The sequence below is a fragment of the Ursus americanus genome, chromosome 5 (assembly GCF_024610735.1).
Source record: "Ursus americanus isolate L20-20 chromosome 5, mUrsAme1.1.p, whole genome shotgun sequence".
Lineage (NCBI taxonomy): Eukaryota > Metazoa > Chordata > Mammalia > Carnivora > Ursidae > Ursus > Ursus americanus.
Genome location: NC_142131.1, coordinates 25,246,240 through 25,262,842, shown reverse-complemented (window position 1 = coordinate 25,262,842; position 16,603 = coordinate 25,246,240). Strand labels below are relative to the sequence as shown.

Sequence of the window (16,603 nt, the reverse complement as noted above, 5' to 3'; positions counted from 1 at the left end):
ATTATTGCAAGTTGTGTTCATGGAAAGCGTGCATCACTATGAGAAGGTGGTAATGAGCAGGTACATACCAGACCCTTTTCCAAAGGAACAGAAAATACATGAGACATCGTCACAGTAAGATACACTGGATTCATAACACCAGTTTATGCCCGATATGGTGCTTAGTAATTTCTCATTTCTTAAACTATGAAATCTCATTTCTTTTCCTTTATGTGAGTATGAAACAGTCTAAAGACCAAGAAGACAAACTGTGTGGAGATAGATTGCCCCAGAAATAAACACAGCACTGTTTTGGCTGGAATGGTCCTACATCACCTCAGAATCTTTAGCCCTTTTACGAATTTTAAGATGTGGTGGAGATGGGTGCAGAAGTTTCAGACTGGTCATTGGGCATAGATATTATGATGAAACTGGTTGACACAACTATTCGCTGGTTCTTCTGTAAATTTACCCAAGTAATAGGTATAAGGAATGAATCTTTTTCATAGGTAGTATATTGGGGTTGTCCAGAGAAACAGAATCAATAGGAGAGTATGTCATATATTATATCACATGTATCTATGATTTATTATGAGGAGAATTGACTCAGCTGATTGTAGAGGCTGAGAAGTCCCAAGATCTTCTGTCAGCAAGCTGGAGACCCAGAAGAGTTGAGTTCTGGTTTGAGTCTGAAGGCTGAGAAACAGGAGAGCCAATGGTAAAAGTTCTAGTCCTAGCCTAAGTCTGTAGGCAGGAGAAGACCAATGTCCCAACTTAAAGACAGTAAGAGAGAGAGAGCAAATTCTCCCTTATTCAGTCTTTTTGGCCCATTCAGCCTTCAGTGGAATGAATGTGAGGCATAGCCACGTTAGGAAGGGTGATCTACTTTATTCAAGCTATTAATTCAAATGTTACATAAAATTGACCATCGCAGCTAGTCTCTTCTGTCGTATTTATTTCATGCTTTAGAGACATAAAGTGCTTCCATGAACATTCTTTCTTTCGTTCCTTACCACAAACCTGTGAGCTGGGTAGGGCACCCTGTCATTACCACATGGTGGTTACCGTGATTATAAGTAATTAAGACTCTGAATGATCTTCATGCCTTTTACAGATTGTGAAAATGAGGCATAAAGAGATTTTGTAACTTGCCAAGCATACAGTTTGTATCAGGTCTTCCAACTCTCAGTCCCAGGCTCTTTTGACTACATTTCACATTTACTTCAAAATCAAAGTTACAGCTATACCAACAACCAAATCTCCAAAAGATGCATACTCTGACATACAAAGAAAATCTCCTTGGCTAAATTTGTCCTGTGTTATAATAAGCTTGGCACATTAGGGTAAATGTAACTTGAACTCAGTGGTGGTAGAGATTCAAATGATCAAGAAATAAATGGAATAAGTATGTCAGCATAATTAATGATCACAGAGCCAGGGGAACTGCCCCGTGCCTGAAGACTTCTTCCCCACTAAAGGACTTGGATTTGTCAGATTCCCTTTTGTTTGTTACTTTTCCCAGACAGCATTTTCTTCCCCAAATAAAACACTCCTGGGACATGCATAGCACATTTTGTTCATTAGATGCTTTCATTCTGTGACCAGGGCCCGCAGGGCACTCTAAGGGTTTAGCCTCCCATCGATAGCTGAGTTGCTAAAAGGGGGCAAAGAGCACAGAAAGGGGAAAGGATTGCTGAACGAAATTCTCATTCTCTTGATTTTATGATTATAGAGCAGCCATCAAGACAAGATCTTAACTTATTAATTGATGTGACTTCTTTCTGTACTTACGAGAGTTCAATAGAGTCACAGCTGACTTTGGGACAAGACCTAAAGTTAGCACATAAGGCTAAAATCACACACAGTCAAAATCACTCTTGAAAATCTTAAATCACCCTTAAAATATAGCGTACAGAGTTCTACAGCCCTGTTTAAAACAATGTGTATGCATAAATGTACAGTATGTAACATAAAATAAAAATTTTTTAAATATTGTTTTACACAAGAAATGCATATAGTAAAACACTAGAACCACACTCCACATGGCACGATGCTTATATTTTGAGGGTCATGTCAACTGAGGCTAGCTCAGAGTTTCATGTACCACTTTCTTTCATTCTGTGGCTTAAGCTCGCTAAGTGGAATGACAAATTGACTTCCAATATAATTTTTTCTTTTAACTTTTAATTTTGTCATAATTTCAGACTTAATGAAAAATTGCAAGAATAGTACAAAGAACTCCCCGCTGTTAACATTTTAGACACATTTGCTTCATTCTCTTCTCTCTCATGTATTTTTGCAGTAGGTTTTAAAAAATCATTCTCCCTCATTTGCGCATTCATTATTAAATCTACATATTTTAAGTGTACAAATGATGTACCTTCACTCTAAATGCATCTCAGAGAAATTACAACAGCGATTTAATCAATGTTGCTTGGGTGCATTAGGAGCTGATAAAAATGGATAAATCAGAGGTGAATGAAATAAAGGTGCCCAATATGTTGACCTGGCCAAGCAATATGAATCCTAGTAATAGTAAAGAATAGAAAACAGACACTTCACTGTTGGTAAGAAAGCTGAATTACGAAAATCATCACCAAACCAGAATAAAGTCCGTCTTTTTGTAATTTGCATCACTAATGAGCTATTATACTTTCGTGGGTTTTTTTAACATACAGATGCAAGTGACATGTATGAGCTCATAAATAATTCAAAGATCTACTGTGAGTTCTCACCTCTGATTTCTATTGTTCCTCAGCAAAGGAGGATGGCTTTCTATTACCGTTGGAGCTGGAAGAATTGGCATCCTGCAATATTATTGTTATTAACATTATTGCAAGTGATTATTGTGATTACAAGTGATTATTCTTACAAGTAATTATTAAGATTCTGAATTATCTGGTCTTCAGACATCAAGACACAACTCATGCATTTCAAAACATCACTCACTGCATCTTAATGTCTGTTAGCCCATGAGACCGTTCAGTAAATTACTACTTGCTGGTGCTTGTCTTAGACTATCTTTGTGCTCTCATACAAGCTTAACAATTAAATTATACTTTCTTAAATAATTTGTTTCAAATAATAAAAAGTGCTAAAACAGTAAGTAATACCCAAAGAAGAGGGAACCACAATGAATAAGTAAAGTCAATTGAAGTTTATTGCTCCTTTAGTGATACTACTTTGTCAGCTGGTTGCCTTATGGTTTTAATGATATATTTGTAGTATGGTTTTTAAATCTGTGTACATATAACTAAGCTCCATGACTTCCTTTGTTTGGAGAACACTTTGTTTTATTTTAATTAGCACATTTCACCCTTTCCCCGCAAAACAATGAAGAAAGTGGAATGGCCATTGATTGTTCTGAAGCTTAGAGAGAAACCAACATTTCGGATGGGAGCCAAGGGAAAGTTGAGGAACACCAGCTGCTCGCTCTTATCTATTATGTAACATGGACTTTGAATATAGAAGTAATGGAACTGCAGTAACACAGATAGAATAAAATGCCTACTGTGGGCAGAACACAGTGCTGGCCATTTTGGAAGGAGATTTAAGGTAGTCTGAGAGCAGGGAGACAGAGGACACAGGTGTGGGTCCTAGATAGGCCATTCACTAATTGTGTGATCTTGGGCAAATACCCTAAGGGAAAGGTGAGATAAAGAATCCCACCTTTAATGGAGTACTTACTGGGGACAAGAATTTATCAAAAGTCATGCCATTTAATCCACACAGTAGAGAATGATGTTACTAGCTGTATGCTATCCATGGGGAACCTGAGGCTCAGAGAGGTCAAGTAACCAGTCAAATTCAAAGAGCTAGGTAAATGGAAGAGGGTGGGCTAATGTACTGGTTAAGACCATGGGTTCTGAGTCAGTCAGGTGGAGGTTCAAATACTCTATCCTGGCTGTCACTTATTGACTGTGTGTCCTCAGGAAAATTGTTTAATAACTTTTATTTTCCCAATTTCTAAATTGGGCATATAATTATACTTCTATCTTCTAGGATTGTTGTGAGGTATAATTAAGATATCGTTGGCGGCTGCTTGTATCAGTACTTGAACCTACGAAGTGTTTGATTCTTTAGTTATATTATTATTTTATGACAGAACTGGAGTTTTTCAAACTTGAAAGCCCTCACATAACAATAATGACCCTTCTGTTTTCTTGTATCGTCAAATTATCATGGGTCTGGTGAAATAATGTGAGGAAAGTGTCTTATGAATGGATGTGTGTGCTCATCTTGGTGATCGTGCTTTTTCTTTTGAGTATGTCTTGGGTCTCCAGATGTAAGCTTCTGAAAAGCAGGAGTCATGTTTTCATTTCTTTCTGGACCCTGTGTTGCTAATTCACATCTCTGAAAACATAAAGTGCACGATAAACCCTGATTCAGTAACTCTTATAATCATTTATCTGCAGTACTTTTACTCCAATTAGAAACTACTTTTATTTCATATTTATTATTTTTGATGTAAAACTGTATAATCCTATTTGTCATATATTGAAGAAGGGTATTATTGAGACCCCAGAATGTTATTAGAGTCCAGCAATCACACTTTTATGATATTATAAATCTCCCTCTTCCACATGTCTTAAATATTGTTCATAGCAACAGAAATCATTTTAAAGGGGCATGTTACTATTTTTAATACCCACAGGTGTTTCATTCTTAAACTCCTTTCTTGCCCATATTAATTGCTACCCTTACCCAGTACTGAAATAAATGCATATTAATTTTTAGTGTTGTTTATTTTATTTCTGCAGGTGCGTATTAATTTTGAAGTCCAGTTAAGCCTGTCTAGACCTTAAATGCCACCAGATCTCTTAAACACACATTTAGTTTTTATTGTTTTTGTTTCATTCTTTATGATCAGAATTAATGAATGTAGTTTTATAAAGCTTATTACTTACCCTGAAGACTGGATTTGAACATGCTGTTCTGGTCTGCTGAGTAAATGGAGATTTAATTACAGATATTTAATTGCTTATTATGAACTTGATGGACTGGAACTGAATAAGCCCTTCTTCCCCGTTTTGCATCTTTAAATGCACTACACAAACTCATCCTGTCTAGCTGTCATTCTATAGAACTTTACCAACTCATGAATCATCGCTACCTGGGATTTGATGTAAATGTATGTATGTTGGACAATACTAGAAGGACAGTTTCTGGCTTTTTAAAAATACGTGAAGGAGTATTTTATTTTAAACCAAAAGTCAAGGTTAACCTTAAGTGAAATGAATTCATGAGTTAAAGAGGAAAATAATCTTCGTTTTGGAGAAAACATAATTGGAATTTTGAAATTAGAAAACCCACTCAAAGACTCAAGTGCAATGTTGGAATAAAATGAAATTCTAACATCTAACCGTATTTATTTTTATAACGAGTCGAATACAAAATGGTGTACAATGAATGGCATAGAGGGATTTTAGTGGCAGCAGAACATAGTAATGAACTCTAACAGTGATTGATTAAAGTTCAGTTAAAGTTGCCTTTCACGTTATTATTTTTGGTGCAATGTTATAGAAAAACCATATTTAATACAGATTTAATAAACTGATTTTTAGCCAAAAATTGTTTTGCACTTCAAATGTATTTATCCTGCAGCATAAAATAAACTTAAAATGTTTATATAGTCTTGTTGGTTAATCAGTGTTTAAATCAGAAGAAGTTTATGATTAAATTTTCACTTCAATAAGAACAGGTATTTGTATTTGGACTGAGAATCTGAATACTGTTTATGTTGACTTGAGAGCAGGAAGTTAAAAAAAAAACTAGTTTCAGCAAAACTGTCAATTAATATGATGTGTGATGCCAAAAACCTTGTAAATTTACAAATAATTTTTACTTTATTCTTTTTTTATTATTATTATTTAAAAGATTTTATTTATTTGAGAGAGAGAGAATGAGCAGGGGGGAGGAGCAGAGGAAGAGGGAGAAGTAGACTTCCCGCTAAGCAGGGAGCCCCGATACGGGGCTCAATCCCAGGACCCTGAGATCATGACCTGAGCGGAAGGCAGAAGCTTAACTGACTGAGCCACCCAAGTGCCCCTTTAAGTACTCTTTTAGTGTTATGTAACATGGTGGTCCCTTTTCGCAGTTGGGGATGTAGACAGGTCTTGCAGAAGTCTCCTGTCAAACCTTGCCCTGGAATCTCCAAAAATCCATCAGGGTACTAACTCATGTCTTACAAAGACATCCTTGCCTTGGTGCGGGTTCCAACTTCAGTTAAGTCAGTGAATCTATGAGGTTGAAGAACTTCACAGTTTTCTCTAATGATAGTTGCTTCAGAAGGAGCTGCTAAAGCGGAAGCTCTCAGGTCAGACCCAGAAACCCAGGTAGTCATGGAATTGTCCATTAAGACCAATTTTTTTAATTGAAATATAGTTGGTATACAATGGTACATTTGTTTCAGATGTACAACATAGTGATTTGACAAGTCTGTGCATTATGCGATGCTTACCATGAGCGTAGCTACCCTCTGTCACCATAAAGTGAACTTAAGATCACTTTCAACACTGAAAAGCACCACTGCCTCCTGTTAAGTCCTAAGTATCAATCCCAGGGCTGAACTTTCTGTTCCAGTGATGGCCATCGAGGATGTGTGAATTCTTTCCTCAGTGCCAGTGGTTCGAGGAGATGATACTGGCCTTGGACGGTGACGTAGCTCTTTCTCAGGTGCACAACCACATTGTCAGGGAACAAGCTGGCTCCCTTCTGGGTATTGGAACATGTTCTAGGAGCCAGTAGTTCACAAACGTGGGATTTCCATCCTACTTTGACCTTCCTACTTGGTGCATGGTTAGCCTTTTCTCATGGGGGTTTTATATCAGGGCTCTCATTGTCCTTCCCCGACACTTGTCCTTTGTCAGGATTATTCTGTTTCACCCCGTTAGGTTTCACTATGAATCTTTTGAATTTTTACGGGATTTGCCCAGCAACCTTCAAAATCTCTATCCAACACCTACAAAATATCAGTTGTGCCTCCCTGGATTAGCTTCTACAAATGTTTTCACCGAAGCTGTTGTTTTCATAGAATATATTGTATTTCATGAGCATTTCCGTTTATGAAATTACCGTATTTTTGGTTTTGGATAATGATCAAGGTTCAATTTAAAGTTACCTGGAAGAATAGTAATCTAGTAGAAATGATCTTCATTTAAAAAATTATTTTTTACCACTTAAAAATTCTCAGTCTTATTTAAGAAAACTTTGTAATATACTCTAGAAAAATAAGAAGACACTAAATACTCCTGAAAATGGGCTTTATTATATTTTGTGGAATATCTTCACCACTATTTCTTTTCTTTCTCACTTGTTATGATGGTAACAAAAGACTATAAACAGTATTCATAAAATGTGACACATTCACTTTTTCGACCTTCAAAAAAATCAGATATACATGATAATTTTTTTAAAAAACAGTTCTGTATTACACGTGGTGTATTGGGAATAAGCCCAAAATCAGTTAATGCTCCTCACAGATCTAATTTGGGCTATAAAGAACTGCAGACATAAGGACATGGTAGGAGGCTTTTTGAGTGTTGTGGGCTGGAGGGGATGGGTTGGAGGTGGGTGACTTCAAGGTAACTAAGTAAAAGATATAAACATTTTCCTTCCTGTTCTGTCCTAAAAGGTAGATGACAAGCTGTTTGAATATAGTCTAGCTTTGGATGATTTAGGATATAAGATACTCGTAACTGTCACAAAAATATTCAACAGCATTTTCAGAGAGTAGGGAACAGGAAATTATCTCCAATTTAGTTTTTGACCCACCCTTAAAGAGCATCATGGCAATGACTACAGGGTATTGTGGGAAGTCAGTGGCTGGAAGGGTCTGGGACATCTCAATACAATGGGATTAGGTGAGTCATCAGCAAATGTAAGCAAAGTCAGTACTCAAATGGCACTTTTCATCAAACTAAAACAGATTAAAAAATATATACTTTCTCTTTCTTGTATGATACATTTGTAAAGAATTACTTGGCAGACCTTTTGTGGAAAGGGAACATCAAGCATTCAATTATCTCAGGATTTTTTGAAAGATGAGTTGAGTCAGTTTGTTAGCATTGTTGGAGGTGTCAGCAGGAGAAGGATGTCAACTCGCTTACCATCTCTGGTTCTTCTTGGTGGATATGTCATTGTGGACTCAGAATAATGGGAGTCATTTTCACCTCATATTTCCTGAACTCCTTGCACAGGGGCACAATTTCACTGATCACTTTTGGCTCTCTGACATTCTAAGGAAGTTTAACACATCAAAGCCACAGCCATAGGGATGGAATCCTGTCATTTTTTAATAGGAGGGGGCCCTAGTCGTTGTTGAGTCCATTGTTTTTCCTTCAGAACTAAGACTCATAAAACTTATGAGTAATAAGTATAATAATAACAGCCAACATTTATGGGTACTGTGCTGAGCAAATAACACAGATTATTTAATTTAATCCTCATGACAATCCTTGAGGTAGGGACTATCATCCCCACTTCATAGCAAGCAGATTGAGGCACAGGCAGGTTAAGAATCTGGCCCAGAGTCACACAAACCCATGAGTGCAAAAGTAGAATTTGATCTCCGAAATATGTCTCCAACCGCAAAAGCTTAACGACTATATCATACCACCCTTTCATTTTTTAAATCAAATTACTGGCAAAATATTACATGGCAACTTGGTAGAACTACAACCCAGATTTTCTCCTTCCCAGGCTTCTGCTAATGATTAATGATTATGATTAATGATTTGATTGAGCAATAGTAGTACATGCTGACTTTAAATATATTTATACACACATGCACACACATGCACACACATGTGCACACACATATAATCAGTAGTTTTAGCTCATTGTCCTTCCCCTTTCTCATGTCTTAAATGCCTCTTTCTTTTCCCAGCTTTATTGAGATAGAATTGACAAAAGTTTGTACATTTAAAATGTACAACATGGTGATTTGATATATGTATGCACTGTGAAATATTTACCATGATCAGGTTAATTAACACATCCTTCACATCACATAGTTCCCTTGTGTGTGTGTGTGTGTGTGTGTGTGTGTGTGTGTGTGGTGAGAACACTTGAGATTGATATTCTCTTAGCAAATTTCAGGTATATAATACAATTTTATTAATTACAGCCATCATGCGGTATACACATCTTGTATTATTCTTAAAGACCTTTGCCAGGAGTTTAATTTACTCAACCTTAAGAATTTTGTACAACTTTGTTATCTAAGTAACTGATTGTAAATTCGGAGCATCTTTCTGTCTGTCCCAATCTCAATTCCCACATGTGAATTCTTTGTCCATTTTTTCCCTTTTAAACAAAAGGCTGTTCCTCTTCTGTATACTCCCCTGTTAAACAATTATTCTCCTCCAGCCCAAACACAAACAAATTCCATACTCTTCCAAGTATCTCTGGAAATTGGTTAGATTTTTGTCTCATAAATTTATCATAAAGAAAGGTGCATAAACATAAGCTTCTTTACAGATTAATCACCATACCAAGGAAGCCTCTCAGTCAGGAAATCCAACATTTGCCAGCATTAAAAGCTCTTTGTGGGACTCTCCTTTATTACAAGCTCCTACCTCCCAAAAGGTAACTTCTGTATCAATGCTGTGCTAATTATGCCCCGCATTTCTTTTTTAATATGTAGTTTTCCCATCCATGAGTACATACTTGGAGTTTAATTTGGCCAGTATGATCCTTATGATTTTTTTCTCTTCTCTTCATCTCCCCTATGATGTCTTATCTTACATTCTTTCTCTGGTCTCTTTTATATTTCTGATACAGAAATTCTGTTTAATCTTTACGTGGTGCATATTTATTCATCCGTGTAATCGAAGTCTGTCATCATCTCTACATAGCAGCGTACATTCAGTTCTTGTAAATTCTCTGATTGCTCTTTTATTTATTGCTTCTCTTTGTCATTACATGCCATTATTCCCTAATAACCTGAAAAGAAAGCAGAAATTCAGAAACATGTTAGGAAAGGAGAAATGGTGAGGTACAGCATTTACTACTTCTTACTTTCAGAGACAATGACTTGTGTGTGGACTCCACATATGGTGAGCCCAGATCTATAATCTCCAAAAGCCTACACATCTGCTTCTCTTAGTCCTTCAGGAACCAGCTGAATCAGTCCTTGGACTAACACCCCGCCCCATGAAAAATCCTAATGGAAAATGGGAAGTGTAATACATAAAACAAAATCTAAGAACTATTTGTGCCTATTAGAAAAGGCCAATGATCTTGTCTAGCCAAAAACATTTCAGCATTGGTCCATTAGAGAAAATGACTATGCTGCCATCCCAAATCGTGTTTTGAAGACCATTTAATGATCTGGGGGAAACGCTCATATTACAGTAAGTGAAAAAGCAGATTCCCAAACTCTATATAGACCGTAATCCCAATTTGGTGAAATAAATGCACGGAGAAGAAATGGTGGAGAAAAATATTCCAAAACATTACAAGGTTTGTCTCTGCCTTTTGGAGGGATTAGGAGTTATTTTTAATTCATTCCTTACATCTTGCTGTATGTACAGGCTTTTCTATAACAAGCATGCTGCTTTCATAACTGAAAAAAAAAAAAACTACGTTAAAACAACAACAACAACTAATGACTTTGTTGGGTAGTTTTCTGCCTATTGTTTGACTAAAAGGGCCTGAAGAGGGTTGCATGTGTGCCTTGTTTTTTTGTCTCAGTCAGAGCCCTGCTATGTATCAGTGGAGACCACAGCTCAACAGGGAGGGGCTTTTTGTTTTGATTGCAGACATTTGGATTGGCACTGCTTGTCCTTTCCATTCCCATCCCCCAGGTGCTTCCATCTGGGCACTTGCAAGCCCTGCTCCCCTCCCTGACTTCACCTTACGCTCCCATACGAGTTCCGTAAGGCTTGGGAGCCGTGTTTCCCTGATGAGTAAGGAGGCCTGGACAAGAAAAGTCCTGCCTGATTCTTATCATCCTTGCCACACGAGATCCGTGTCCTCAGGACTCGGGGATACGTGAGGCACCAGAGCATTTAGGGTGTCACTGAATCCACTGGGTGGGTTCCTTTCCTTCCCCTCTGAGCTCGGGTCCCCTCCTTCGCCAGGGACTGCAAAGCAGTGGGCACCACCAGGAAGTGCATAGGCACACTGGGTCTTTGTGAAAGTGGGAGTTTGGGTTAGAAAGTTAATTGCAGTTTTCATCAGGATAAAGATATCCAGATGTGAGAGAATTAAGTTCCTTCCCACGCCATGGAACAGATGACTGAACTAAAAGAAACATTTATTCTGTGAAGGAAGAAAATGAATACACCTGCACTATCTTCTCTCTACTCTCATGTTCCTTAAATTAAATTAAACCACCAAACAGGTCCTACTGACTAAGGGAACAAATGCAATACTGTACTCAAGAGCATTTGATGTGAATTTCTTAATGAAGAAAGAATAAACAGAAATTTACACAATGTATGTCATGTATGTGGATGCTATAAGCCTTATAAGAGATTTACAAAACTTCTTATCCCCAAACCAATCATGTAAATGTGCTGAATCCATTCTGTACATTTTATCTGTAGAAGATTTTTGAAATGTTTTATTTGAGAGCAATTTTTAGATGTGGCTTATGTCTCATCACTTTGTAGTAATATCTTCTAAAATTTTTGACTGAACAGAGAATTTTGAAGTTGGATCCAAAGAGTGAGATCATGTTGTTAATTTTTTTAATATAAAAAAAAAAACACCACTGAGGTCCCGAAGTAAATATACATATGTAATGTGTATGTGTATGTGAGTTGAAACCTCATTTGAAGTTAGTGGATTTTTCTTTACTTTAAAAAATATCCTACAAGTCTAATACTTTATTATATTCATATTTGTTGATTAACTAGTTGATAGTTTTAACCAGGATGAAAAAATAATATTAAGCAAGAGAAGTAAAAGGGACTTCAAAGAACAATTATCTACCACGAAAGTGGGAACCATGGATTGGCATATGAAGGAAATAACATGTTTTTATTGCTACTAGTGACACAGTATATTTTTAGCAGTGTTCTCATCTCTGATGACAGAAATCACCATCACATGCTAAATAACTAAAAGCAGGGATTGTGGGTAAGAAAAAAGAGCGATGAAGGTTGGGCCAAGTCTACAGTGAAGAGGTTTAAATATCTCATAAAACATCAGACCAATCTGGTCTTTCAGAATTTAGGGCAGTTCACTTTTGGCAAAGTGCAGCTTCCTGTTCACAAGAGCAATGCCTTCAGATTGTTTTTTGAACATCAAACGGGCTTTTTTCAGGACCTCATTTTGATGAGTTCTGATGGGTAATCAGAAATACATGGATTAAGTCTGCTTTCAAATAAACACAGGTTTAGCCATTAAAAAGAAGAAAGTTTGGCTCAGTGTGCACTAAGTCCGGCCAAACTCTAAACATGGGACGAGGCAGTTGAGAGTGTTGGATGAGAACATGCAGTTGAACTAGGCCTCCCAACATTATGTTAACAGGCTTTGCTCAGCTCTTTCCTGGGGGATGAGAAAACTCTTGGTACCAGTATATCAGAGACTGCTCATTGGCTCCGATCAACACCTGTGTGGCAGAGATTCAGGAAACAGAGACTGTGCCAATAGCTGTCTGCATTTAGATGTATTCCTACAAATCTCATTAGCTTTTCCTTCACACGATAGTACAATGCAGTGGGCAAGGCACAGTGTCTGGAGCCAGATTCATACCCCAGCTCCGTCACTTCCTACAGGTGTGTTACTTCTCTCTGTTTGCTGCTCTATAAAATGGGAGCAATAATACTGTCTATTTCATAGGGGCGGTGTGATCATTTGATAAAGTAATAAACAAAATATCCAATAGATGTTAGCTGTTATCCGTATCTATTTAAATTCTGAGGATTTGAATGAAATGTTTCATAAATTGTGTCTGAGAAGTGTGTCTATTAAGAATAGACAGCACTCTGGTGCCTGGGTGGCTCAGTCAGTTAAGCATCTGCCTTCAGCTCAGGTCACGATCCCAAGGTCCTGGGATCAAGGCCCACTTTGGGGCTCCCTATTCAGTGGAGAGCCTGCTTCTCCCTCTCCCTCTGCTGCTCCCCTGCTTGTGCTCTCTCCCTCTCTCTCTCTCAAATAAATAAATAAACTCTTAAAAAAAAAAAAAGAATAGACAGCACTGTTAACTCTCTAATGATGTGATATTACCAGAGAGAGCTGGATTAGAAAAGAGTTAGCATATTTAAAAACCACATTTGATAAGAGACAGATATGGGGAACCTGCTATTGTCAGCACTCTGGGGTATGGATTTATAGTCTTTAGGAAGAAATCAAATTAACTAGGTTGTGCATTTTCAGCAAAAATATTGATAAAGTAATGAGTTTAATATGGAAAGAATGAGTTTAATATGGAGAGTGATATGGATTTTTCTTAAAGCTGGTCTACCTTAGTAAAGTAGATGCTTGATATACATTTAGATAAGCATTTTCCGAAGTTTGTCCTGTGGACCACTAGTGTTATGAGATGCACCTTAAAAAAGAGTTCTGTGGTCCAATACATTTGTGAAATAGTGATTTCTATTATGCCACTATTATTCCACTTCAGAAATTCATAATATATCTTAGCTTATTAAATACTCTGATGAGTCCTGCTGTAAAGAAATCTATATAATTTTAACCCAATGTTTCTCAAAGTTATCTGACTACAGATCCCAGGGGAATTTTCCATGAAACGCACTTTGAACATGCTAATATATATCACCTAAGGAAAGAATCATGGTTTCATTGTGCAAACCCTGACATTCTAGAATCTTGGAGTTCTGGAAATAACTGACATGAGAAATGGGGGCCTGAGACAGCAGCAAGAAAGAAAGAAAGTGGAGAGCTGACCTGACAGTTAAGAAGACGAGATTGTCAGAACTTACTTACCCATTGGTGTCCTGGATTGGGCACCTCTCCAATCAAATGTCATTTCTTCCAGGAGGACACTCTTGGCCATCCTTTCTAAAAAAATGTCTTCTACCTTTGCCAAGTCACTTTCTGTCCCTTGCTGTATTTTCTTCATAGACCTCATTACTCTCTGAGAGAACATGTGTGTGTTCACTCATTTATTACCTCTGAGGGCAGGGGCTTTACCTTCATCACTATACCCAGGAAAGAGAACAGTGCCTGGTATGAAGCAGACACATAATAAATATTTGTTAAAAGAATGAATAAATGATAATGGTGTGATTTATTGAGATTCCTACTAATGGAGGAGGAGTAAATTTTTAGGAGGAAATGAAACAAGTTTAGTGTTTAACATAATGAGCTTGAGAGGAATCATCAAATAGAAATATTTGTAGGAGCAGTGGAAGTGAGACCTTCCTATATGAGCTATGGGGTGGGAAGAATGCCAAGCACATCATCACAATAACAACAGCCACCACCACCACCACAGCTAATGTTTACTGAGCATTTGCTATTTGCCAGAAACGATTGTAAGCACATTCCATGTGTGAATTCACTTAACCTTCACAGTAATCCTTGGAGGTAGGTGCTATTATTATTCTCATTTTACAGCTGAGCAAATCAAAGCTTGGGGTGGTTTAGGAAATCCTTTCAAAGTCACACAACTAAGAAGTGATGGATTTGGATCCTTGCTATTTCCTTAGAAACAGCATTATTTAAGCATTGGACAACAAAAGAGGAACTGGTAAAAAACACTGGGAGAAGGAGCCCAGAGACATTAGTGGACAAGAGAGTCTAAGAAGAAGGAAAGGCTGATGTTATCAAATGCTGCAAGGTGAAATTTGAAAGTTTTATTTCTTTTTTTCAGAGCTCTTTCTGTGGTGTCATGTGGACAAGCCAGATGGCAGCGGCGTGAAGAGTGACTGGCTGGTGAGTAAGTTGGTCTATTAGACTGTTCTTCTGAGGAGCTTGCCTTTTTATAAAAGTCAGGAGAGAGAGGAGGGAAATAACTAGAAGCTGACATGGAGTAGGGAGAGTATTTCAAAAATCTGTAATGTAGTGGAGAGTCTGCTTACTGGCTCCGGGGAAGAAAACAGTGAAGAGGGAAGGACAAAATGAAGGTAAGGGCGAAGTCCTGGTTTTGAGAAAGCTGAGAAGAGAACAAAGAACACAGATAGCAGAGAGATGATGGCCAGGGGCTGGACTTCAGGCTGCTGGTCTCAAGTTAATTCGGATGACATATTTCTCATGGACTCAATCTGCACATGTGTGTGTTTGTGAGTGTGTGTTTGTGTATTCATATAATAATACTTAGCATTCTGTGTATAGAAACAAAAAGGTCAATAATAAGATTGAGCCAAAGTGGAGGACAGAGTGGTAGAAGGACTCCGAGGATTCTGGTTGAAGTGATGTTAGGAGGTCTCTGAGAGTAGAGAAGGAGACAAAGCTGTCAGGAGGGTTGTGGTCAAGGAGAAGGGGGAGGGGGAGGCTTTGAAGGCCTCAGAAAGAAGAGCAGTTATATGGGAATCAGGAAGATGAGATTGCTGGGGCCTCAGCTGTGCTCATGCATTTCTGGATGGAGGAATCCTGAGTGATTAGGGAGCCTGGGAGGTGTTTGTGAGAGTGGGAAGCTGGGGTGAAGTGGAGGTAAAGATTGTTGGGTTTGAGGAAGTGAGAAGCTCCGTGGTGGGTTGATGGAGGTGCTCCCCACCTAACATATGATTGTGGAAGCTGTCCAGGATGACAGCAGGACTTGGAGTGAAGAAGAGAATGACCTGGGGACAGTCTGTTCCATGGTGGGGATGTGAAACTGGGAACTGTGTAGATGACACAAGATGAGTGGAATAGCTGGATGACACAAACTGTAAGGAAGAGAGGTCACTCCATGAAGGTGACTCTTTAATGGTCTGTTCCCCCATTCTAGCTCTTGCTTCAAATGAACTCTGAGCTCTGTTAATTCTGCTAGTTTAGGACACTCTAGATATACTATCAGAACCAGTCTTATGCTGATGTTCTGCCCCCTCCCTCCATAGGCCCTAAACCTCCATCACGGGTTCCTTTCTTTGAGAAAGGTAATGAAGACAGGTTTTCCAGTACCAGTATCTGAACAAGACTAGCATATTAAGCTATTGTCAGCTCTGAACTAAGGGGCTGATCAGCTTGTCCACTTGGTTAGGCAGCAGGGACCTGAGAGATGAGAAAATGAATGACATTTGCCAAGGAGGCACCAACGAGAAAGAGGCAGGTGCAGAACACCTATTTCTGGCCTGCTCCAGTGACAGTGTGTAAGTATGAATTCTGACCCTGCAGCATGCTGACGTGGAGCCCCGAGGGTTGTATAGATAGATGCCCAGGAAAAGTCGGGGGCACTTGACAAGTTGGTGACATGTTGTACCGTGACCGTATGCAGTGACCCCTGAGCTAATCACTCTATTGTCTAAGCCTGAGATGGTTGCTCAGGGTCTCCCAGTTGCAGGACGAAGCAAAGACTTATTTTCCTTATAAATATAATATTCATCTTGCTTCTACCTTTTCTCACACCTATGTCTAACCGTTTAAGTATGGAACTAAGATGTTTTTCTGCAGATGAAGTAGCACAGATAAGGAGGATGGAGAGGAATTTGTAACTTCCTATTTCTTGTGTGTTTGTTTGCTAAGAAATACGAGACTCTGGGCTAGTCTCAGTTCTCCACCCACTGCTTTC

The 16,603-nt window shown here is 38.3% G+C and overlaps 1 long non-coding RNA gene across 1 annotated transcript in view; it reads left to right on the top strand.

Annotated features, from left to right (window-relative positions):
* LOC148110055 (uncharacterized) overlaps positions 1–16,603 on the top strand; it is a 504,178-nt gene that overhangs the window by 210,642 nt on the left and 276,933 nt on the right. Inside the window, exon 2 of the long non-coding RNA XR_015724452.1 lies at positions 14,768–14,829. This is a non-coding gene — a long non-coding RNA (uncharacterized LOC148110055). The remainder of the gene's footprint in view (positions 1–14,767; positions 14,830–16,603) is intronic.